This window comes from Balaenoptera ricei, chromosome 10 (assembly GCF_028023285.1).
Source record: "Balaenoptera ricei isolate mBalRic1 chromosome 10, mBalRic1.hap2, whole genome shotgun sequence".
Lineage (NCBI taxonomy): Eukaryota > Metazoa > Chordata > Mammalia > Artiodactyla > Balaenopteridae > Balaenoptera > Balaenoptera ricei.
The window spans coordinates 42824879-42849476 of record NC_082648.1 but is presented as its reverse complement, the minus strand read 5'-3'; the positions used below and the strand labels follow the sequence as shown (position 1 = coordinate 42849476).

Sequence of the window (24598 nt, the reverse complement as noted above, 5' to 3'; positions counted from 1 at the left end):
CCTTATGCACTGTCCTCCAAGTAAGTAACCTCTGGCAAGGCACGATGTGTCTACATTTTTACCAAAATAACACTGTCAATTTTTTAAAGTTTACTGTGTAATCAAGAGAGACCATTAAGAGAGTAAAACATCAAGCCACAGAGAGAAGATATTTGCAATGTACGCAACCAATGAACTCATCCCCAGCATATATAAAGAATTCCTATAAATCAATAAAAAGACAAACACAATTTAAAAACTGCCAAAACATTTGAACAAGTACTTCACAGAAGAGCATATCCAAAAGGCTGATAAATATATGAAAAGGTGCTCACTATCAAAACCACTAGGAAATACTACTACTATGTATCTACTAGAATGGTTAAAAGTAAGAAAACTAACAATACCAAGTGCTGGTAAGTATAGGACCAAACAGAACTCTCATACATTGCTGATGGGAATTTGGTATAATCACTTTGGGAAACCATTTGATAATATCTATGAAAACTGAACGTATGAACCTATGACCACGCATTTCCACTACCAGGTATATATCCAATGTACAGCACCAAAAGACATATAGAAGAACATTCATAAGAGCCAAAACTGGAAATAAACCAAATGTCCACAAACAGCAGAATGAACAATAAATTGTAGTATAGTCATGCAATTAAATACTGTACAGAATAAAAAGAATTAGCTACTGCTGTAAGTAACAACATGATGAAACTCACAGATACAATGTTGAGTAACAGAAGCCAGGAACTAAGGAGAACATATATATGACTCCATTTATGTAAAATTCATATCAGGGGCTTCCCTGGTGGCGCAGTGGTTGAGAATCTGCCTGCCAATGCAGGGGACACGGGTTCGAGCCCTGGTCTGGGAAGATCCCACATGCCGCGGAGCAACTGGTCCCATGAGCCACAGTTGCTGAGCCTGCGCGTCTGGAGCCTGTGCTCCGCAACAAGAGAGGCCGCGATAGTGAGAGGCCCGCGCACCGCGATGAAGAGTGGCCCCCACTTGCCACAACTAGAGAAAGCCCTCGCACAGAAACGAAGACCCAACACAGCCATAAATAAATAAATAAATAATAAAATTAAAAAAAAAAAAATTCATATCAGGCAAAACCAATCAATGATGAAAGGAGCCAGAGTAGTGGTTAACTTTGGGAAGGTAATAACTGGGAAGGGGCACAACTTCTGGATGCTGGTAATTAACTTTCTCTTTCTTGATCTGGGTGGTTTCATGTGTGTGTTCATGTTATAAAAATTCACTACAAATTCTCTAAGCTATATGTCTATCATTTGGACTCTTTTTTTGTATAAGTTATACTTCAATTTAAAAGTTTACTTTATAATTTTTTTTTTTTTGACCGCACTGTGAGGCTTGCAGGATCTTAGTTCCCTGACCAGGGATTGAACGCAGCCCTTGGCAGTGAAGGCGCTGAGTCCTAACCACTGGACCACCAGGAAATTCCCTGAAAGTTTACTCTAAAAGCAGTTTACTGGAGAAAAACTGAAAGCTACCTATAATTCCAACAGTAGGTGAATATCCAAATATTATGGTATATCCAAACCCATGGAATATTACTTAGTCATGTTTTTAAAGAATGATGAAATAGGAAATGTTCAAAATAGTTCTTTTTTAAGTTAACTAAACTGAATTTACTGTAGTACCTCGATTTTTTAAAAAGATATGTAAATAGAAAAGTGACTGGAAGATTTACTTAATAGTATTAGTGTTTATATTTGGGTGTTAGGTTTAAGGAAATAGTCATTTTCTTCTTTAGTTTCCTTTTTTTTTTTTTAATTAAGCATGTGTGGGACTTCCCAGGTGGTTCAGTGATTAAGAATCTGCCTGCCAATGCAGGGGACACAGGTTCAAGCCCTGGTCCGGGAAGGTCCCACATGCCTTGGAACAACTAAGCCCGTGCACAACTACTGGGCCTGTGCTCTAGAGCCCACGAGCCACAACTACTGAGCCTGCACACCACAACTACTGAAGCCCACACTCCTAGAGCCTGTGCTCCACAACAAGAGAAGCCACTGCAATGAGAAGCCCGCGTACTGCAAGGAAGAGTAGCCCCCGCTCTCCGCAACTAGAGAAAGCCTGCACGCAGCAGCGAAGACCCCATGCAGCCAAAAATAAATAATTTTTTTTTTTAAAAAGCATGTGTTATACTTATAATGAGGGAAAAGTTATTTTAAAAACATTAACGGCTTGCCACAGACATTGAGACTATCTTAACCTTAATGAATTTACCCATGAAAATCTATCTTGGTATAGGATCTGTAGCACTGAAACCACTGAACCAGACCAACAATACCAGAAACAACTAGAAATTTGTTTTGGTTATGTGTTTCATTTTCTTTGTACGGCCAAAGTGAGAAACAGTGTAATCATGAGTCTGATAAAGGCTTTGCAATTGTTCTAGCACCCGTTCGACTTTGCTGATGAACACACATGTGACATAATAAAATCCAGACAGGATTTAACAAGTAAGGAATATCAAACACAGACCCTGTTATTGTCAAGGTTTCTAGGTGTGGTTGCAGCTCAAGTATAATAAGATCATTTACATCTCTCTGAGTCAGTCACCACTCTCCTCTCTGTGTCTCTCCTTCCACATCAGATGTGGGCAGGAATATAACACTCTATACATAGCACAGATCTGAGCAAAACAGTAGATTTTAGCAGAGTGATAACTCAGGAATAAAAAAATCTTTTCCTTTTATGAAGGAAAATGAAGAGAGGAAAAACTTACTGAAATACACATCTACAAAGATGAAAAAATGAACTTTTAAACATGTTTATGAATTCCAAGACAACTGTCGCCTTTTACCATTTTATTTATGAGATTCTCCAGCTTGCCCTAATTGTGTGTGTGTGTGTGTGTGTGTGTATGCGTGTTACCTTCCCACACTACAGGTTGGAGAGTACAAGGAATTAAGATTCCAGAAAGTTCCAAACTTCAAAAGGTCACACAGCTGGCAATCACACATACCACTCAAGTTCACAGAACTCTAGTAGAAGTCTAGTCCAAAATTTAAGGGAATAAGAAATGCTACAGTAAGCCACAACACAGGATTAAACATTTTCTATTTGTATTTCTCTTAGCCTGCCTTTCTCTCTGTTCTCCAAACAGAAGTTGTCTGTGACCACGGATTAAAAAAAAAAGAAATTTCCCCTCCAACTGTCAGTACATCAGTTCAGTTTTTATACTGCGATGATGCAAATTTCAAACCGGAATTACAACTATTACTAACACCCTAAGCACTTTTAGGGATTTTGACTCTCATTCAAACCAAGTACACATGGATCCCTTTCCCTTACTAACTTACCTTAAAAATAACTAAAATATTAAATACAATATTTGGGTCATTTTCTCCCCATCTTTTCCTCCAGACTCTATAAATCTTGTTAAGATGGGACTAATCAATAAATAAGAGCATCACATTCTGTATGGGAAAAACTAACATTTCTCTACAATACATTCACAAATATTTTAAGTCATCCAAGACCAAAATAAAATTTCTAAAAGGCTTTCCCATGGTAGGGCACGAGATCATGAAGTATTTTGTTTGGTGAAATATGAAAAGGAGATGATATAAGAAACAAAGTGCTCACATTTTAGGAGTTAATATGGACATTAAGTAGGTTGTTGCATCAACTCCAATTTTCACTTTCTAATCTCCTAAGCCATACACAAGTCTAAGCTATTATCAACTTTCTTCTTCCACCCAACTCTGAAACTTGACCTTCCTGAATTAAAACTGGCATCACGGCCAATTTTTCTCAAGTTTGTACAGTACATGTTGCTGCAAAGAGGTGGTGTGAGTGAGGAGGACCTCTGGGATTCCTCCAACACTTGAGGTTTAGGTTCTTTCATAAACCAACTGAGGAAAACTGCTTACATCAAGCAAGTTCCATTATCCAAATTTAATACCATGGTGATCATCAGAAATTTTCAACCAACTCCCATAATATGTTTAAATGGATGTATTACCATGTTTTGTACTTCAGGAAGCACTCAAAGAATGACACTTGTCTTAGAGTAAGAACTCCAGAGGCCTGTGAGTGATGTTTTATCAGAGGAGGTGCATCTTTAAATGAAGGTCAAACAAAACTGTTCCACAAAGTTTACTGGTATATAAAATGGATTTTTCCTTATGTCTGAGGCCAAGTTTATCAGTTCTATTGCCAATCAATGAAAATTGAACACAAATTTCCCAAGCTCTGTGATCAGTTGGGTTTTTTTAAAATTTTTATTTGTTATTATTATTTTTAAATTTATTTTTGGCTGCGTTGGGTCTCCATTGCTGTGCGCAGGCTTTCTCTTGTTGTGGTGAGCGGGGGTTACTCTTCTTTGCGGTGCCCGGGCTTCTCATTGCGGTGGCTTCTCTTGTTACGGAGCACGGGCTCTAGGCGCAAGGGCTTCAGTAGTTGTGGCACACAGCCTCAGTAGTTGTGGCGCACGGGCTTAGTTGCTCTGCGGCATGTGGGATCTTCCCAGACCAGAAATCGAACCCGTGTCCCCTGCATTGGCAGGCGGATTCTTAACCACTGCGCCACTAGGGAAGTCCTGATCAGTTGTTTTGAATGATCTATTTGCTCAGTCACCTGGTGCTCTGAGTCAGTAAGGCAACATAGAAAAACTGTTACCCCAAGTGAGTCTGTGTTGTTTAGAGTATCAAAAATCATTATCAAAAGCCTGGCACGCTTCATTCTGAGAAACCTTACCACTAAAACAAAAACAAAAACCCAAATCTTCACAATTCAAAAGCTCAATTAACCTATAATAAATCTCTTAAATTATTTGAACGCTTTCAAAAATATTCTTTGTCCTCGGATAGCAAATGTTTTTGATAGGTCTCCTTTATCCTGCATGATGCTGACAAAGGAAATGTGAGTGACTGATGGTAGATGAAAAGGAAAGTAACAGAAAAGAAGTTTAAAAAGTTACAAACTTGACATAAACACTATAATTCAAGCCTGGAAGTACTTACAAATAGACTAACTTGATATAGATGGCATTGTTAATGACTCTACAAAACCTTTAAGCATGCAAAAAACCATAGTTAACATTATGAAAGTGGCACTGAATTTTTCCACATTTATTAATGCAAATTTCTCTTACCAACTCTTATCCTTTTCTGTGTTTTCCAAAGAAAAATAGTGTGTATGTTCAGTTGATTTTTTTAAATTCCAGACCATAAAATTAAGGGCATGTAAGGAACTATGGAAAATACAAAGTTTATAAAAGCATTTTTAATCATTCACAATTTCCTATCCAGAGATTTTGTTCTGTTTAATTCTAGACTTTTATATATGCATTTGAAAATCCATGACTAAAGGTATAAATATATATATATATTTAAATGTAGAAGGCATACACAGGAATGTTCATAGCAATGACATTTGCAACAGCAAAAAACTAGAAACAACTAAAATATCTGCCAATTGGTGAATGAACTAATAAAATGAGGTGAATTCATGCAATGGAATGCTAGAGCAGCAGGAAAACATAAAAAGAACTACAGTAACCTGCATCAGCAAGAATGAACCTCGTAAACAATGCTGAGCAAAAGAAAAAAAAAAGCAAGTCACAGAAGAATATACACAGCATGATTCCACTCCTAAAGTTCATAAACTTACAAAACTAAATAATACTTTGTTTGGGATACATACAAACTATAAAGCAGAAATAGGGAATGAGTAACAAAATTCAGGATGATGGCTACATTGGAGAGTGAGGCGAAAGTAACAGGACAGGCCCAACGGGCCTTCAGAGGTATTTTAAGGTTTCAGTTCTTAAACTAGATCATGGACAATTTGCTGTTTTTCCTTAAACTGTGCACACACATAACATATACTCTTTTGTATGTGATATTCCATAATAAAAATGTAAATAGCTAGTAAGACCTATTCAACTCCAGAAGAAAACCACACCAACTACCTAACCAACCTAGTCACACATTAACTGTGAACAACCACGAATGACATTTGAGGAAACCCAACAGAACAGGAAAAGTAGACCAAGATGGACCTCTGGAAAAACATGCCCCAAAGGAAATGTGAGTTATTTCAGGAATTAAAAGAGAACTTTAAAAAAATGCTAATTAGCATGCTCAGAGAGATTCAAGAGGATATCACGTCTATAAAAATTATGAATAAACCTGCTGTTAAAACGGAAGGTAAGTAAAAGAGAGAGAGGAAAGACAGCAAACACAAAACAGATTTAAAAACACAGCACATGGAAGGGAAGAAGTAATAAAACAAAATTCTCCCTGAGCTCCAGAAAGACAGCCAGTAAATTCAAAGAGTCTTCTAACTCCCAAACAGGATGATGGAGAAGACAGGCACCTAGACACACCCTAGGGAAAACATCAGAACTCCAAAGACAAAAAGCAAACCCTAAAAGCGTCCAGAGTATAAAAACAAGTTACATTCACAGAAATGACAATCAAATGAGAGATAAAGACGCTACTGAAAGGCAAGGACTTAAAAGTTTAACTCTCTTGCACCCCATATCAAAAATAACTACTCCAAATTTTAAGAAGAATACAAGAAAAATGACAACTTAAAGTATGAGAAACAACAGCAGCTGAGTAAGACCGAGAAGGAACATAGAAAGCAGAGACGAAATTAAAAGTAGATCCAGTAGGGACTTCCCTCGTGGTCCAGTGGTTAAGACTTCACCTTCCAATGCAGGGGATGTGGGTTCAATCCCTAGTTGGGGGGCTAAGATCCCACATGCCTGGAGGCCAAAAAACCAAAACAAAAAACAGAAACAATACTGTAACATATTCAATAAAGACTTAAAAAAAAAATAAAGGTTTTTTTAAAAAAAAAGAACACTAATATGACTGCAAAAACTCAGAAGGAAAGAGTACTGGAAATGAGTACACTTCTCAACTGTTCATAGCAGAGAATCAAGACATGCTTCCTAAAGGTGACTTAACATATTGAAAGTTATACTACTAACTGATAAAAAATGGCTACACCTTGGGAAGTGGGATGGGGCTGGGCGGGGGGAGGAGGGAGGCTATTTTTCCATTTCATGGAGTTTTTCAACAATGTTCCCATGCCATTTTTTTAAATTTAATAGGAAAAAAACGCACAGTATTCTTACAAGTATTCTCATACCTCATTTCCACCTCAATAACCCTTAAATAAGACCATCTTTTTTCCTGCTTCATAAACACAAACACACAGGGACTCAGGAATGCTGCTGGTCTGAACTAGGAAGCCCAGGTTAGGGCACTGAAGTCCTGAAGCCCCCAGAGCACATTCCATCTTTACCGCTGGTTTCTTTTGCTTCCCCCCAGACCCCAGGTCCTGTCACTGTCCTTGTAGCCAGCGTCATTCACACTGACGACCTGTATGACACCCTGATCTCACAGCTGGACACAAGCATCACAACTGTGTCCCCTCCAAATTCATGCTGACCACACTCTGTCTGCCTACGAGCACCAGCATTGCTTTCATTGTTTCATTAATTCCTCCCAAACTCCCCTGCCGCTGCTGCTCTAATTCTTTTCACATTTCTCAAAACCCCACGCTTCCATCTTTCTGAATATTCTTTTCCCTTTAATCCCACACCAATTTCCTCTCCCTAAATCATTTTTTTCAACCAAACCATTCTTCCTGTCTCAGAGAGATGCTCCTCCTCCAACTGGATGGCAGCCTGCTCTCAAATTCACCCTCATCTACCCTCCAGGGATCTAATCTGTGTCCAAATCTCCCTAGCCAACACAATCTTTTCTTAGCCTCCATTCTTAGCCTCCCAGGCCTATAAAGATTTCTCAGTATCCTCTATTATTAAAAAATAATAATAAAGTAAAAGAAATAAGCACTCCTTTGAACCTGCCCTTGTTCTTTAATTTCATTTTTCCCAACTTCAAACTAAGAAGCCTACAGACTCATTGTTTCTGTGTCCTCATCGCTTTTTAATGTAGCCTCTGGTCCAGCCACAGGACTGAAACTGACTAATCCAATCATCTGTATTCCCTCATCTAATCCTCCTAACCTCTCTGTAGCTTTAACATAGTTGAGTACTTACCTCCATAAAAGCCACTTACTACGCACCCCAGTACACCTCCTGTTTCTGCGATCGCCTCTGGCGGCCTGGATGGCTCTTCTTTCTCCTCTAGCTTCCTAAATACAGGCATTCCCCCTTCGCTTCGTTTTCCACTTTCCCTTTCAAAGATCTGACTCACCCTGAGGAACCCCATGAAGATGCTGCTCAAATCCTCCAGCCGCTCCAGGATATAATTCACCATCTCTAACTGCCTATTGAACAGTCTACCTGAATGTCCTGCCAGTGCCACAGATTCCATCATGTCCAAAATTATATTCATCGTCTTCTCCCCAAACCAGCACCTCAGGTATTTCTACGTATAACATAAACATTCTCCCACTACCCCAAATTAAAATCTGGGCCATCTTTGACCCTGCTGTTACCTATTTCCTCACATATTACCTTTCTTCCCCTCAATGTTTTACAATAAGGAAAGTAAAGACGAATAAGACATGATTTCCAGCCTCTGGCAAGGATAAACAGAAATGTAAGGGGGGACTTCCCTGGTGGTGCAGTGGTTAAGAATCTGCCTTACAATGCAGGGGACATGGGTTCGATCCGGGTTCGATCCTTAGTCGGGGAACTAAGATCCCACATGCTGCGCGGTGTGGCACGGTCAAGGGGGGGGAAAAAATATATATATATATATATGATTTTTTCTTCATACATTTTCCTAAACCATACTCACAGGTCATCTCAGGAATTAAGAGCTGGAAAGAACTAGATTCCCTCATCTAGCCACTTCATCTCCCAGAGGCCAGGAAAGGTTAAATGATTTGCCTGAGGTCACAAAGCTTGTAAATAGCAGAAATGGGACCAGAACCCAGTGACCTTTTCCCTGTTACCTCACTCACTGCCTCTGACATGCCTCATCTCAGAATGCTTTCCCAGTTGATTCCTGTAAAAGGCAACAAAAATGAGAATCTGTAAAGAGGGTCCAGACATCAGGTCTCTTTCAAAAGTCTTCAACATGTTCTCTTAGACACACACACACACACACACAACATAAATTCCAGGAAAATAGGGATCTGGCTATAACTTAGTTCTCTGTAAAAATGAGAAATAGGTCCTCAGCTTGTTGATGCCAAATTGACCTGAAGACTCTCTTGTCCCCTAGGTTCTCCCCCAAATGCTGATAAAGTCATTCTTCTTTCCCCAAATAAAGGCCTAACTGGAGTTCTAACTATTCAACTAATGGCTAAAAAACTTAGAATTGGGGGGAATGAGGTGGAGGCACATAGGGTTCCCCCCCATTCCCCATCAGAACTGGGATGGCTTGCAGCAAGGGTCCCCAACCCTTGCTGACTGGTTCCGGTCCACGGCCTGTTAGGAACCGGGACGCAAGCAGGAGGTGAGGGGCGGGCAAGCGAGCGAAGCTTCCTCTGCTGCTCCCCGTCGCCCCCATTCCACCTGAACTCTCCCCCACCCCATCTGTGGAAAAATTGTCTTCCACGAAACCAGTCCCTGGTGTCAGAAAGATTGGGGACCACTGGCTTAGAGAAAATGAATTCTAAGTACTGAGCCAACTGAGACGATACCAAGTTCCAATTAGTATGTCTTAGTCAACCTCTGATTTCACCTCCTGTCAAGAGAAAAAAAGGTACTTCTCTCCATCTCCAAAAATTTACAGGTGCTTTTTACACCATAAACCTGCCTTCCCCGATAGGGCAGTTAAATAAGTGATTAGAATTTGCAACTTGTTCTAAGCAAAACCCCTTTAACTCTTAGAATCAGATCCCTTTCTGAAAGATCCTCTGCTCATTTTATAGGGAACGTGTTTTAACATGTGAGAAATGCAAGAACAGAAGTAGCCAGGACTCAAGTTCAACTCTACCCTGCCTCATACTGCTTAGCTGTCAGAGACTGATTTGCAATAATGGCCATTAAGGTTAATAGCAAAAGATAAAAACAAAATTTGCTTCGCTGGGTAATTTAATTTCAACGAAAGTCTAGAAGACTAAAAGACCCATCCTTACTACTCTAGTTTCCCTTTCAGAAAGTTTCTGAGAAGTAAGTAGTCTTGAACTCGAATAGACTGAAAATAGAGAATTCTGAACAAGTGAAACTTTATTACTAAACAATTGCTAATTAAAATAAAATGGACACTTTAATATTCTCTAAATTATTTCTAGCTAAAGCCTGATGTAGTAAATAAATATGGTCATGTCTTGTTCTTTATGACTCACTGCGACACTCTCATATCCTTTCTCACTACTACCTGTGCTTCTAAACAGACAAATCATTTCAGATAACAGGTTTGTCAAAAGTTGGGAAAGCAGTTTCCTATCAAATGAATCAGAAATAAATCACTGGAAAACCAGCCTGGTTAGAACCAGAAGAGTTACTAACAATGAGTGACTCTACTTCCCTCAAGGCTCAGGTTTCAGTTCATTTTATCTCAAAGAGGAAAGACCGAGCTTCATGCACTGCCTCTCCTCCCACTTCCCCATGATCCAAGGACAGTCTCCTGCTGACAGAAGGCTCCTGGGACAGGATGAAACGGCGGCGTGCACACTGTGTAGGGATCCCTCCTCCCAGCTCCCAGCCACTCCCTGCATTCCCGTCTGAAACTTGAGACCTCTTGTCTCACCTACTTACTCATCCCCTGGGCGCATCCTTACCTCATCTACCCTTTATATCACTGACCACAACCTTGTGTGTGCCTACAATTACCTGTCTATGACTCTCCCCACAAGCACAGCTGCTTAAATAGGGGTGGCTTTTTTGTATGTCTTCACAAAATGTTTTCCAAGGATACACACATGATACGCATTCTTATTTTTAGAGAATACTCATAAGACCATCAGGAGAGAACTCCCTCAACTTCCTCCTCCACCATCTGTAAACATTTGCCTCTGCTCCCATCCGTTCCTCCTTTCCTTCAGTTTCAGCAGAAAAGGAGTCACTCCCGGTATCCTGGATAGTCACTCCAGAGGGGCTTGGAATCTCAAACTTTCCTGACTCATGGAGACCATGTTCCATCACATCCTTTCTCCTCTAGACCTTCAAACCTTCTTCTCCAAGACGTCTTACCCTTCCACCCTACAAATGAACATGCTCAAGTCTCTCCCATCTTAACATAACATTAATTCAGCCACCAAATATTTATTGAGCACCTACTAGGTGCCAGGAGCTCTCTTCTACCCTGGAGATATAGCAGTAAATAAAACGAAGTTCCTACCCTCGTGCAACTTACTTTCCAGTGGGAGAGAAAGAGGAGGTGAATGTATAAGCATCCTAGCTACTGTTCTCTCCTCCACTTCACAGATCCAGGCTCCCAAGAGCAGCGTGTGCAGCCTGCCTCTACTTCCTCTCCCGCCTTGGATGCCTCACGCTCTCCGGACAGGTTTGCAGTCCCCACCCCCAACACCACTGAAACCGCTCAGGCAAAGGTCACCAGCAGTGGCCTCCTCCACCGGTAAATCTGGACAGCGTTTCCCAGTCTACTCTTAAACTCTCTTGCAGCGACAGGCACTTCTTGAAATTCCCTGCTGCTTTGCTCTTCTCCCTCTTTGGCCACACATACCTCTGAGTTTCTCAGGTTCCTTTCCTTCAGCCTCCTCCCTTAAATGGCAGCACTTCCAGAGCTCTCTGTTTAGCCTCTTCTCACTCGCTGTGCTCCCCTCGGACCACCTCAGTCATGCCCGTGGGCCTCACTGCCAGTGATGGCCACTCAGGAAAACTGAAGGTGTGTCATCAGGACAGGCCTTTCTAAAGAGCTCCACACACACATAGCCAACTGCCCGCTACGCACCTTCACCCGCATGGCCCAAAGACCCCTCTAATTCAGGAACACTGAATTTATCTCCTCCCGTACTCCAAACTGTTCTTCTGCTATTCCTTGTACTAGAAAATGGTGCCCTTTCCCTCAAGATGCTAAGCCAGAAATTTAAGTTTCTTAGGCGTCAACTTAGGTTCTTCCAACACATCACACGCTCTCCTCTTCTACACGAGTCTCTTCGATTCTATCTCCTTAAATACCTCTTTTCATTCCCTCTTCCCCAATCCCACTGCAGAAGCCACCAGCTCATTTCAGTAGCCACCTTATAACTCTCCATGTCCTGTCTTGCCCTCTTGCCCTGTCCTTATCTACTTAAGGTATTTCGCATTGTATTCTTTGTGAATGGTGACCCTTGACTGTGTGACACAGGAGCCTGAAACCATCCTCCTCTAGGCTGATCTCCAACAAATACAGATGTCATCCACTCCTGCTTACAATTCCTCAATGATTCCCCATGACCTATACGGGTGCTCTTTAAACTTTCACCTGAAGAAAGTGATGGGGGGGATGGAGGGTCTAGAAGAGGCACAGCCTGAAGAAGCCAGCAACTAAGGCAAAATGTATTTTTTTTATTTAAAATGTTAAAATTATATTTTATCTTGGATTTTAAATCCTGTATTATAATATATTCATGTTTTAATATAGCAATAATTTCCCCCAAATTCAATTAAATGGATACCCCAAGAAGATGTACCATGTTTATCCTACAGTTTTGAGTATCCTGGCACATTTCCTACTGAGAAGCAAGAACCTACGAGATAAAATTTAAGATTCTAAGACCTACCCACCTGTCCCGGCTATTGGACTTACTGAGCTTACTCTTTATGCTCTAGCAATGACTACTACATCATCGTAATTCCTCCAACATACTCCAGTGATTCACAAACCCATGTCTTTCTCCAAACCTAAACTATCCTCCTCCCTGGTCTGTCCTCCCACCGAACTCCTATTCAACTGATGACTCTGAGCCTGAGTGATACTCCTCCCCAGAAACACCATAGGTGCATGAACGCCCTTCGCCTGAGCACCCTCAGTATTTGTACATGCCTTCCTTATGGCATCTATTATGCAATAAAGATATTGTTTGCAATATCTTATCTCTGCAAATAACTACAAAAAACTACTGTCAGGGACTTCCTGGCTGGGCACTGTTCTAATCACTGTATTTTTATGTATTAACTGATTTAATTCTCACATCAATCCTATAAGGTTGATAGCATTCTTAGCCACATTTTATAGGTAAGGAAACAGACAACTAAAACTGACTGGGGCGGGGGGGGAAGGCAGGAAAGAATCCCCACCTCTAATGAAAAACTCTTTTTTCTACAATTGTAAGGAAAAGTTAGAAGATAATCAAATCAAATTCAGAATTCTGAGCAATTTACTACTTCTGGCAATGGTGATCTCTGGTTGATAAACATATAATACTTTAGTCTTGTTTTCAACATAATCATCTAAGTCATATTTCTTTCAACCTTTGCTGAAATAGGATAATCTTAATTATTAAGATGTTTCACAAGTTCTATTTCTCAGCCACAAGATAAACTTCAAGTTGATGACAGAATAATAAATAAATGGAATATTTGAGATTTTTATTATATTTATCCTATGTGTAAAATTACAATAAATTTACTGTCTGAACAACACCTTGGACACAGGTACTCAAAGAGGCACCTGAGAGAAAACATTAGGACCTAAAATAAAAGTGTTGTATGCATACAGGTGGACACATTATGGGTGGCCTGTGAATGCCCTCAGAAGTCTAGCTGGCCACACAATTTGCATAAACTACGATAAATTGTCCAAAGGTGTGACAGTTCAACAAACCAAATATTTACCATATGGCTAAATATTTCACTTCCCTGGTTTTCCAACATTTTGGAAAAGATGTAATGTGGCCAAGAAAAGACGTTGGAAAACCAAACATGGGAAATATTTAGTTTTTCCCAACCAGGACTGACCAGTTAAACCAAAACGAGGTTGCTTACACTATCTATTCTACAGAAAAACTCACCCAATGAGCTTACACCTCAGATCAGATCCTGTGAGTAATACAGTTGGTCAAGGTAGAGGAAAAGGGAATCGACGCACAGGCAAGTACAAGGCAACACAGATGTGGACGTCCCTCCATGCGGGGAGCAGAGGTACTCAGCGGCCTGGCTCCGGCTCTGGCTCTCATGCAAGCGCTCTACCAGGCTTGGCACTGCGTCTTCTATACACTTCTGCATAATAAATATCAGCTGAACTGAAATGTATGAGCCAAATAGCCAGGTAGGCTGATAAAATGGAAAGTTGTCACACACCACCCAACTGTAAAAGTCACATGGAAAATCAGAGGGTGCAGATAAATAGGTGAAGGAAACAAAAGAAAAACAAACATGAGAAACTAACCAAATGCCAGGAAACATCATGGGCCCCTGAGTTCCAGCCCTGGCCAGCTTCCACAGTGGTCCCTGTCCCTTCCCAGCAGAGGCCCTGGGACAGAGCCGACATTTCTTTACTCTGTAAAGCTATCACCATCTAAGGAATCCTGTTGGAATCTTCTCCCTGCAAAGTCCATCTATTCGCGAACAAGTGTCTACTGAGTGTCTTCTATTCTAGGTCCTGGCATCCAGCAGGAAGCAAGGCAGCAAGGTCTCTCACAGAACTAACATTTTACTGGAATCAGATAATAAATACACGAACAAGATCATTTCAAATGGTGGTATTAAATAGAAAATTTTAAACAGAAAAAAAAAAAAAAAAGATGAGGGCTTCCCTGGTGGTGCAGTGGTTGAGAATCTGCCTGCCAATGCAGGGGACACGGGTTCAAGCCCTGGTCCGGGAAGATCCCACATGCCACGGAGCAACTAAGCCTGTGTGCCACAACTACTGAGTCTGTGCTCTAGAGCCCGCAAGCCACAACTACTGAAGCCCACTGGTCACAACTACTGAAGCCCTCACACCTAGAGCCTGTGCTCCACAAGAGAAGCCACCGCAGTGAGAAGCCCGCGCACCATAACGAAGAGTAGCCTCGCTCACCACAACTAGAGAAAGGCCGCACACAGCAATGAAGACCCAACACAGCCAAAAATAAATAAATAAATAATCACTTTGACTTCAAAATAAATAAATAAAAAGATGAGATGGAGAAAGTGGGGAGGAGCTGCTCATTTAAACTCAGCAGTCAGGGAAGGCATCTCTGAGAAGGTCACTTTTGAGCTGAGACAGAAAGGAGGCAAAGTTGCCAGCCAAGCACAGCACTTGGAGCAGAGCATTCTCAGCAGAAGAAAAGCAAGGAACAAGGTCTGGAGGCAGGAACAAGCACGGTGAGTTCAAAGGAGAGAAAAAGCCTCACCATCCTCAGGTTTCTGTTCGAGTGCCATCTTATGATGAAGTCATCCCTGACTCCCTACTTTAAATTGTATCCACTGACCGGCCCCAGTATTCTCTATTGCTCTTCATGATTTTTCTCCACTAAAATTTTTACCATCTGACAGGCAATATAAATTACTTATTCATTTCTGTCTATTCCTACAGAACGTAAGCCCCTTAAGGGCAGGGATTTTTGTTATTTTAATCACTGCTGTATTGCCTGTACCTATGTGGCATAAAGTAGGCGCTCAGTAAATAGTAGCTAAATAAATAAAAAGGAAAAGAAAAGAGAAAGGGAGGGAGGAAGAGAAAGAAGGAAGAGAGGAAAGGAATGAGAGGGGAAAAAAAGGAGAGAGGGAGGAAAAGAGAAAGGAGGGAAAGAAGAGTCAGCCAGTGTGGCTGAAGCAAAGTAGATGGGGGAACAGGAGTGCTGGCCTTGTAGACCATGGAACAGGAGCTGGAATTTTATTTTACTTTTTTTTTTAATTTTAATTTTATTTATTTTTGGCTACATTGGGTCTTCATTGCTGCGCGCAGGCTTTCTCTAGTTGCAGCGAGTGGGGGCTACTCTTTGTTGCGGTGTGCGGGCTTCTCATTGCGGTGGCTTCTCTTGTTGCAGAGTACAGGCTCTAGGTGCGCGGGCTTCAGCTGTTGCAGCGCATGGGCTCAGTAGCTGTAGCTCGTGGGCTCTAGAGCACAGGCTCGGTAGTTGTGGTGCACGGGATCAGTAGTTGTGGCTTGCAGGGTTAGTTGCTCCGTGGCATGTGGGATCTTCCTGGACCAGGGATCACACCCATGTCCCCTGAATTGGCAGGTGGATTCTTAACCACTGTGCCACCAGTGAAGTCCCTGGAATTTTATTTAAAAGACAGAAGTCCACTGAAGGAAATTCAATGGCAGGGAAGCGACATGATCTAATTTGTATTTTACAGAGCTGACTGTAGCTGCTGTGTGGAAAATAGGTTAGAGAGAAAAAAGCAGGGACACTAGATAAGGCGCTATGAAGCTACAGATGAGGTAACAGAGGCAAGGTGATGATCGGCAGTGATCAATGATGGAGAGAAGCAGATGCAAGGGTATTTCTCAATGTAGCGCCAAAAAGACTTACTGATGGACTAGATATGGGCCGTTGGATTGAAGAAAAGAGAGGAATCAAGAATGTGTCAGTTATCAATTTATTGCTTCTCAGCTCCAAATCTCCCCTTCATTGCCTACTCTGTGAAAATTAAGATGAACCCTTTAAATATTTTTCCTTTGCCAGATGCCACAATATTAAGCTTTGTTTGTAGAGACACTGGAAAGACACTGCAGGAGGAGTGGTTCCAGTGTGCTCCTCTTGGCAGGATAAATAGAGTATCAAGGATAAATACAATATCAGTATTTCTGATGTCCTATGGAGCCCTGGCCAACTTATTTTAAGATCTTTTTTTAATTTGAGACAATTGGAAAGAAAGAGTCTAAGCTTGCAAAACCTTCATGTTTTTACAATTATTTTTCTTACATATACAAGGATTGGGGTACTTTATTGTTTGCTCATCCTTATTCACATGCTGATACCACACTGCTTTGAGTATGATCATTTTAGAATCTGTTTCAATACATGGTAAAGCAAGGACCACCTCACTATTCTGTGCCTAAATTTTCTTGGCTATTCTAAAACATTTATTCTTCTATCTGAACACAGATTGTTTTACCTATTTCCCCACCCCCAAAAGAATTCTCCACTGGAGTCATAATTAATTTCCATTAAATTTACATATTTTTAGTTTTCCCATCCAGGAACATGGTATATATTTCCATTTTTTTCAGATCATCCTTAATCTTTTACAATTTTCTTCACACAGATCCTGTGCCTTTCTTGTGATACTTTCCCTTTAATATTTTACAATTTTTTTAGCACTATTATAAATGAAGTATTTTTCTCCTCACAAAGGCAGTTCATTGCCATACTTCCCCTGCCAACATACCAATGATACCAAAGAATGCTTTTAGTTCCCACTCACCCACACACTACCCTGTCCCGCGATGTCCAGGTTTTGCTGGGATCATTTAGAATATTTCCTTCAGACAGCAAGGTTTTCTCTTTGAATATGTGTCTTCAATTTCAAAGATCCTTACTTAGCATTTATATTACACATTCCTTGTCACTCTCAATATACGTAATTATATCGATATACATATTACATGTAACATAGAGTAACAATAATATATAATATATATATATTTCAAAGTCCTTTGTCTATCACTGTTTCCTCTCCTCTTCCTACTTTGGAAGGAGGAGAGGAAATATTATTTGTTTGATTAGAGTATACTGTCCAGATTAGAGTCTATGGGTGATATAATATGAATCCTTGCACACCCACACAGAGCTTTCTTTTCCCTGAAAGGTGAATAGTATCTAGACTGCCTATAAGATTTTTGGAGTGGACCTTTTCTCTAAAAAGTCTGCTTCTTACACTAACACTATAGTGTTACAAACGAGAACAGTCTGTTTTGTGGTAGTTTTAACTTTTTCTTTTGTATCTTTATCTTCTTTTGAATCTTTCTAACCTTTTCTTTTCTTTTGTATCTTTATCTTTCTATCTAGGAACTTACTTGTAAGTTGTTTTTTTTTTCTTTATCACTGAATTCAAGAATTTTATCAGAATATGCCTAGGTTTGTGCCTTTTCTCATCGATCTTGCCTGGAACACAGTGAACTCATTCAATCTTCAGTCTTTTTCAATCTGCAATCTTTTTTTGGCTCAGGGAATTTTTCTTCTATTACTTAGTCCTCCTTCTAAAATTCTTGTTATCTGCATTTTTGGTTTCCTGGATCTATCCTCCAAGTCCTTCGACTTTCATGAGTTCCCCTTCCAACTCTTAGTATTTTTGTTCAGCTTTGAAATTGTTATTTTACTTGAACTGAGTTTTAAAAAAAGAGGGCAGCAGAGATGTGCTCAAACTGCCATTTTCCCAGAATCATTTCAAATGGGACTGTTTAAAGGCTATCTTATCACTCAAGTATAAAATAGTTTCTAAGTGCTCACTCAAAAGACAATTACTTTAAATTAATATTTTTAAAGCCCAAACAGCTATTTGTTGAGAAGTTACTAGACTGAAAGCTCCTTGAGAGCAGGGTATCTGCCTTCTATGCATCTCTCACCCTCTCAATAGATCTTGTAAATAAATGTGCTCAATACATCTTTATTGCTATATTGATATGTTTAGCACCTTACAAGTTCCCAAAGGTAGAAGACCTTGTCATTACACTCACAAAATCTAAAGTCTAACTGAGGAGGCAAAAACAACATAAACAAAACAAATAAACAGCTGTCAGTTAAGTGTTAAACTGTTACTGAATACAACAATAGCCTAAAAATAGAAGAGATTAATAAGGACTAAAGTAGTCAGTTGGTTTCATGATCAAAGGACATCAACCAGGCCATGAAACCACAGGTAAATTTTACTAGGAGAAAAGGTAGTCCTGACAAAGAAAACAATCGCTGCCAAGGCAAACAGATGAGAAAGAGCCAGTCAGGAAAAAGTGAGGAAACCAGTCTGACTGTAACAGAAGAGTCTGTCAGATACTTAACTAAGGAAATAAGAATAGATAAGGAGGTTGATGACAAGAGTCTAGATTCATTCACTGGTTGAATAAGTACTGAAAAGCACTTATGCTGAAGGATGCTGCGTGCTGTCCTCAAGCAGCTTACAAAGGGAGATGAGAATATTTATGCAAATGATCATATAATAACTTAAAGGTCATTTGAAAAATAACTATAATATAGGAGTAACATTAGAGATTAGAGCTCAGAGAACCAACAAATGAGGAAGTTGTCTTTTTTTTTTAACAGAAACTTCTCTTCTAGGACTTCCCTTGGTCTCCTTGAAGAAAACGATAAGCAAAGAACCATGGGAGGAAAACTCACAAATGCTTTTGCTACACATTCAATTTAAAAATGAAAGTTTCTCCAAACCAGAAAGGAAGTCCAATAAAGTAAGAATGACAACTCTTGGGACTTCCCTAGCGGTCCAGTGGTTAAAACTCTGTATTTCCACTGCAGGGGGCACGGGTTCAATCCCTGGTCAGGGAACTAAGATCCCGCATGCCATGCAACGCGGCCAAAAAAAGAATGACAACTCTTTACAATTTTAAGACAGGAAAAAAATTGTAACTATGTATGGTGACAGATGTTAATGAGATTTATTGAGGTGATCATTTCCCAACATATAGAAATATCAAATCATTATGTCATACTCCGGAAACTAATATAACGTTGTATGTCAATTATACTTTGATTAAAACAAAAAAATCTAAGACAGCCTGCTTGCCTCAGTCACAGATTTACTAAGCAAGAAACTATCACAAACTTCTCCTCACAATTCCTGCTAGGTTCATTTTCATTTTTTATTTTTTTGGCTGTGTTGGGTCTTCGCTGCTGCACGTGGGCTTTTCTCTGGTTGCGCCGAGCAGGGACTACTCTTTGTTGAGGTGCGAGGGCTTCTCATTGCGGTCGCTTCTCTTGTTGCAGAGCATGGGCTCTAGGCACACGGGCTTCAGTAGTTGTGGCACGTGGGCTCAGTAGTTGTGGCTCATGGGCTTAGTTGCTCCGCAGCACGTGGGATCTTTCCCAGACCAGGGCTCGAACCCATGTCCCCTGCATTGGCAGGCGGATTCTCAACCACTGCGCCACGAGGGAAGCCCCTGGGTTCATTTTTAAAAAGGAGATTCAGTGACAAGACTGGCCAGCACTGTAATGCATTCATGCCTGACCTGAATTAAAACCCACAAGGTTCCAGTTTATGAATAAATTGAAACATAACCCAAGGTCCTTAAAAAGAAAGAAAAAAATCCTACAGCTGTTTTAGTTTACCCCTAAAAGCGGGAGTCCTCTGAAAAAAAAAAAGAGAGATGAGAGCACTATTCTTGACAAAAAATAACTCCAAGAAAAATCAACTAAAGTAAATGTCATTTACAGAAATATCTACATTAATTTAAACATTAATTTTTAAATTAAACATTAAATATCCTAAGGAAAAAACAAAACAAACAAAAAACTCTTTCTGAACCAGAATGTAACCACAATACTCTATCTGTAGCCCAGAAGCTCAAGTCCAGGGCACAGCAAGGACCTTTCAAAGACACCAGACCTGTGTATTTTCATTTAGGGCTGTCCTGTGTCGCATCCAAGATATTATCCTTCTGGATTTTCCCCTTTCAGCTTCTCATCAACCCCATCTCAATTCAAGGAAGAAAAATTAATTTCACATCAAAATATAAGTACATAAAATTATCTCTTACTTTACAGATACACAGTCTTAAAAGATTTTACCCAATATCTTTTGTTCTTTTTAGAAAAAAAGAAGTCACACCCTTCCAGAAGTTAAGCTGATATAAATGAAATCCTCCAAATATAGGTTGGAGTGCTGGTTCTGGCAAAGCGAGGTCAAAAAAACCCAACCTCACTCCAATTGCTATCCATTTCTCTTAGAATAGGATAGAACATTCCCATTCTTTTCTCTCCGGGGAGCCCTACCTCCAAAACTCCAAAGACAGAAGCTGTATCCTAAGAAAAGTGGGGCCCAATAGTTAAGATGGAAAAGAATTTTGCTGAAATTACTTGAAACGTGATTCAGGGAGATGGAGGCAGTGTGGAAACACCGTGGGGTTTGGAGCCAAGTTGAGGTGGGTTCCAACCCCAGCACACTTTACTTTCAGGCTTCACGTTCCTTAACAAGTCTCTACAGAATGGAAATGACACACCTATCTTTAGGAGTTGTTAGGATTAGAAGCACACTTCAAAGACTTGTCCAAGATCATACAGTAAGCAGCAGAAACAGTTCTAAATGATTCAAGTGTGTTCTCTCCCCTTTGCCATTCACTTCAGAACGTTACTGTTCCTGGTAGGGAAAAAGGGAAAGATCAGGTCATGTGTGACGGGCAGGATCTGGCACACCCTTTGTTCCACTCAAGGTTCAGTTGCTTTTTGCTAGCTCAGTTCCCTCATCATCATGATAATAAGAGCAATTTATTCAGCACCTACTTACTGGTCAGGCAGGATATACAAAGTGCTAAGCACAGGGCCTGTTACATAATAAGCACTCAATAATTGATGGCTACTTATACAGAGATCTTAACTTCTTAAGAGAGCTTAGGAAAGGCTGGCTTCTTACAGGAAATTGAGTGGAACAGAAGTTAAAGAGGCAGAAAAAGGGGAAGAACATGCCAGAGTGGGCATTTCTCAGAGAAAGGCAACATGTACAAAGGCATGGAAGTGAAAAAGCACCATGCATTCAGGGAAATACAAGTCATTCGGCATGGCTAGAGAAGACAGCAAAAACATGGAAGGCGCAGGAAGCGGGGCTAAAAAGGCAGGCAGGTCTTGTTACACAAAGGATGCCTGGAATTTATCCTGTGGATAGGGGAAGCCAGTGAAAATTTTTCAACAGGGAAAAGGACACAATTAGATCTGTGTTTCAGAATGATCATTCCATCACAGAATAGAGAAGGATGAACTGCAGAGAGAAGAGACTGAAGGCAGGCAGACGAGTTAGCAGACTACTGTAATGGTCTCAGCAAAAGATGGTAAGAGCTTAAACAAAGGCTGAAACAATGTGAATGGAGGGAAGGAAGCAGAATCAACAGAACTTAGTGACCCATTAGAAGTTAAGGATGACCCCCAAGTATTTGCAGAGCAGAAACAAGGAGTACAGTTTTGGACCTACTAAGTTACAGTTGTCTGGGGAGAATAAATGGGATGTCTGGAGCAGAGAGGAGTCAGGGCTAGAGATACAGACTAGGGAGTCATCTCCCAGCCTTGACAGCTGAGGCCCTGGGCACAGATGAGATCATTTAGCAAGTGTCTGTGAAGTGAGATGAAGGCTAATGACAGATACCAGGAACACCCACACCAGGAGGAAGAAAGAGAAAAAGAAGCCCAAGGGAGAGCAGAGGAATAGGTAGGGAGCTGGAAGGAAATGATAGCATAAAAGCTAAGGAAGGAGGGAGTTTATAAAGATATTGGCCCACAGTATCCAATGCTGCAGAGAAAGATGTAGAGAAAGATGTGGGTACTTTTCAGTCTGAAATCAGAAGTCACTGGTGGCCTTGGAGACGTTTTTTTCAGAGGCTTGAGGAGTGAGCAAAGGTAAGGAACAAAATAAAGGAAATGTAGGCTCTACTTTCTAGGATCTATGAGAGGGAGTGAACGCTAGCACACGAAAGCAAATAGGTTCCAATACAAGATCGCGGGAAGATACTTTTCCTAAGATGGGAGAAACTTCAGCGTACCTACAGGCTGAAGGGAGGGGGCCAAGAGCCAAGTGTTAAGTGAGAGGCTAAAGATGAGAGGAAAAAAAAAGACAAAAGACTACAAATGAATAGATGGATCAATAAAGTAAGATCCCAAGATCCCAGAAGAGGAGAAGGGATGGGACTGAGATCATAGTCACAGGGACGCGCTGCGGAACAGGAGGGGGATAGTTCTTCCTCTGAGAAAAGAAGGAAAGAGGACAAGGGTGGGAACTGATATAGGTAAGTTTGTGAGTGTTGAGGAGGGACGCTGAGGGAGTCTGGCTTTCCTTACAAGCTAGTAAGAATGAAAAGTGGTAATACACAGATTTGGTTCTTGCTTCACAGTCCTCTTTGATAAACTGATGAAAGCTGGAGACTCTGCTCCCCAAAAAGGCACATAAGCACTCACACTCAAAATTCTACACACGACTTTAGAGTTTCCAGGTCCACTAAAGCCAACCCATGTATCCAAAGATTCTGTCAGCTGTGATGCTATAAAATTCCAAAGAAATGGCCTTTCAGAAAATATTTTGTTCACAGAAGAGCATCCACAAGGGAAGGCAACTTATTCATTATAAACACAAATATACGAAAACCCTTACTTAAATGTCCATGACATAGTCCAAAAGAAGCTGGACTAGACTTCACTGGTGGCACAGTGGTTAAGAATCAGCCTGCCAATGCAGGGGACACGAGTTCGAGCCCTGGTCCGGGAAGATCCCACATGCCGCGGAGCAACTAAGCCCGTGTGCCACAACTACTGAGCCTGCGCTCTAGAGCCCGCGAGCCACAACTGCTGAGCCCGCACACCACAACTACTGAAGCTGCACACCTAGAGCCTGGGCTCCGCAACAAGAGAAGTCACCGCAATGAGAAGCCCGCGCACCGCAACAAAGAGTAGCCCCCGCTCACCACAACTAGAGAAAGCCCGCACACAGCAACGAAGACCCAATGCAGCCAAAAATAAATAAATAAATAAATATTTTAAAAAATAAAAAATAAAATAAAGACAATGAGTGACAGAGCCTTGGATTTAGCAACGCCTTTAGATAAAAATAGTATTTTTTAAAGATCTTTATCAATCTAGAGCTGACCCTTAGGTCTAAAGATAGAGGACTGAACAAGGCTGGTGGTAAATGCAACTTAAAGGAAAAGTGGATGCAAGAAAACTTTTGAATGAGGAGCCAAAAGGAGTTGTTCACTAAGGACAAATGGGGGAAAAGGAAGAGTCAAAAACCATGTGAAGGCTGAGCATCCACATGTGCCTTTCCATACAAAGCTTGAAGATGCTTGAGTCTAAGAAACCATGCTTAAATTTCAGAGCCATTTGCCGGAACCTACAGGCTTAGAAATGCACACATGCCAGATGTCTATGTGAAACAAACCAGCTACTCTTTTCTGCTCTAGTCAACTGCTTGCACTGACCCAACATGTGTTGAACTAGGGTAGAGGGTGCCGACAGGAGCAACTGATGGAGGAGTCAAGTATTACTTGCAAAAAAGAATTACACTAATTGATTCCATTCATCACGTCATATGTAATCATATTCTGCTAAGTAAAACAAGATATTAAAAACAGCCAAGTCACTATGCATCCATTCACTATCAGAAACAATAAAGATTACACATACCAAGCACTTACTACACGCACACACCACACTCAGCTGTTCTCCTACGATCTCATTTTAAACCTCCTTACAACTCTAATAAGGTTGTCCTTCCTTTTTTAAGAACTGAAGAACTAAAACCAGGGAGGTTAGGCAGTCCATCCAAGGTCACAGGGCTAAGTGACACCAGGACTTGGACCCAAGCCCACCAGATGCCAAAACCTGTGCTCCTCAAATGATCATACAACCCCACCCCTTGTGCCAAAATCAAATCCCGAAGACAGAGACTTTGCTTCAATTGAAATCTGAGGTGAACAAAAATTTATTGCACTCCTAAAACAATACAAGAAAGAAATTGTTGAGCAGTTGTTTAAAAGACTTAAAGAATGACCTCTGAAGGAGCTTACATGGAGGTGAAATGAAAAACAATTTAAATATTTACAAAATCTATGAATGGTAAAAATGATATAAACTGTAAATGCTATAAGGTTTGGAGAAAGAGAGCTCACAGTGTTCAGGG

At 40.7% G+C, this 24598-nt stretch overlaps 1 protein-coding gene and 1 pseudogene across 2 annotated transcripts in view; both read right to left on the bottom strand.

The window, feature by feature from the left end:
- Positions 1-8264, bottom strand: part of LOC132372787 (small ribosomal subunit protein uS5-like) — a 55111-nt pseudogene extending 46847 nt beyond the window's left edge.
- The window catches only part of DIP2B (disco interacting protein 2 homolog B), a 235055-nt gene that overhangs the window by 205117 nt on the left and 5340 nt on the right, over positions 1-24598 (bottom strand). The window lies entirely within an intron of this gene.